Genomic DNA, 2,091 nt, shown 5'->3' on the forward strand with positions numbered 1-2,091 from the left:
TGTACTTGGAGGTAGTAACCACCCTCAAAACACACTACTCCTAATAGCTATAATTATTAATATGCAAATGAAGTAAATACTGGTGTAATATTGTCCAGTACACCAGTCTGTCACCAACAGAAATATCTGTACATTTACCCATTACACCACGTATTTAGGGTGATCAGAAACAGTCTGAAAAGGATGATAGAGTGTTGCAGGGTTAGTTGTGCTGAGAAATAACTGTTAAGGAAAACGTTCGATTCGTTGCACTGTTTCCCAGTTAATGAGCACTGAAGTTAGCTATTCAGACAGTTGAGCGCTCAAATTCAAGCAGTCCGCCAGAAATAATTAGTCTCAGTTGCTCATATAACGTGGGCAACGGCCTTGCCGCAGTGGATACACCGGTTCCCGTGAGATCACCGAAGTTAAGCGCTGTCGGGCGCGGTCGGCACTTGGATGGGTGACCATCCAGGCCGCCATGCGCTGTTGCCATTTTTCGGGGCGCACTCAGCCTCGTGATGCCAATTGAGGAGCTACTCGACCGAATAGTAGCGGCTTCGGTCAAGAATACCGTCATAACGACTGGGAGAGTGGTGAGCTGACCACACGCCCCTCCTATCCGCATCCTCCACTGAGGATGACACGGCGGTCGGATAGTCCCGGTAGACCACTCCTGGCCAGAAGACAGAGTGAGTGCTCTTATAACGTAGACGATAGAGCATGAAACTGCTTAGCCTTTGGCTTGGATTCGATCCTTACTACCGTCTAATTCCCCATTTTTGCATCGCTCTCCTTTTCAGTTATAATAAACCAAATGAAGAGCACGTTTGGCGTCTCCATCTCTGCCGAGTCGTTTGAATTTGCAATCATAACGGCCTGATTGGCTAACTTCAACCCTTTATTAGACTATCGTCTAAAAAACTGAAATAAATCGGCCAGGAAACTTACGAGACTCTTGGTAAAAGCTTTTCCCCTTTATATAGTACATAGAGAGCGGCCAGATACAGTCTGAAAATCTTGTAAGGTTTATGTAGGACATATTGCTGTGAGAAGTAATTGCTAAGAAAAAATTCGCGCAGTATATCGAATTTTTTCTTAGCAATTACTTCTCAGAGCAATATATCCTACATAAATCTTACAAGATTTTCAGACTGTATCTGGCGGCTCTCTATATACTATATAAAGGGGAAAAGCTTTTACCAAGAGTCTCGTAAGTTTCCTGGCCGATTTATTTCAGTTTTTTAGACGATACTCTAATAATCATTTGGACGGACGTAGGCTATATCTTTTATTAATGAATAATGTATAGGTTTTCTGTTAAAACTCTGTGAAAAAAATTCTGTGCTATGCTGCGTTATGAAAATGTGTGATTTCGTTTTCTTTTTCACGATCTGTTTTAACTATGACAGCAGGGCATTTAAACTACTAGACAAATTGTTTCTGCCATGCATATTTTTTCTTCTCGCGCGTAATTTTATACACAAACTGTGTACATGACTATGTGTTGCTTTGTTTCCTTCCTCACAGTCAGTTTTAACAGAAAACAGAAAAACCACTGTTTTTGGCTTCTCGCATTTTGATTAGAATACTACCATGCATCCCATCGTCTAGAAGTATAGCCTTTGATTAGTAATCAAAATGTCCTCGGTCCAGGGTTCGAAACCGACCGCCGCTTGATTTTGATTAATAATCATCACTGGGCCCGAAGACTTCCGGCATAAGAAGTCACGCTTATTCTGCCAACGGCCTTGTCAAAGAGGGCGGAGGAGCTGACAGAGTTTCAGGGCAGTCTCTTATCCTTGGTGTGGGACACACTCCTAAACGGAGAATAAACAGCAATGATCAACGACATGAGGATCCAGAAGCCAATGGAGACCAGTGCATTAAAGACACGTAGCCGAAAAAGTCTCATCATGATCTCGCAACTGGCAAAAGATTCCAGAGTAGTCCCCCATTCGGATCTCCAGGAGGGGACTGCCAAGGGGGAGGTGATGATGAGAAAAAGATTTAATAACCCACGAGTTGGGGGGTGGAATGTCAGAAGCTTGAATGTGGTAGGAAAGCTAGAAAATTTGAAAAGCGAAATACAAAGGCTCAGTCTAGATATAG

At 42.9% G+C, this 2,091-nt stretch overlaps 1 pseudogene; it reads left to right on the forward strand.

Annotated features, from left to right (window-relative positions):
- Positions 1-356: 356 nt before the first annotated feature.
- On the forward strand, positions 357-474 carry LOC124546055 (annotated as a pseudogene).
- The last annotated feature ends 1,617 nt before the right edge of the window (positions 475-2,091 follow it).

Source organism: Schistocerca americana, chromosome 8, assembly GCF_021461395.2.
Source record: "Schistocerca americana isolate TAMUIC-IGC-003095 chromosome 8, iqSchAmer2.1, whole genome shotgun sequence".
Classification (NCBI taxonomy): domain Eukaryota; kingdom Metazoa; phylum Arthropoda; class Insecta; order Orthoptera; family Acrididae; genus Schistocerca; species Schistocerca americana.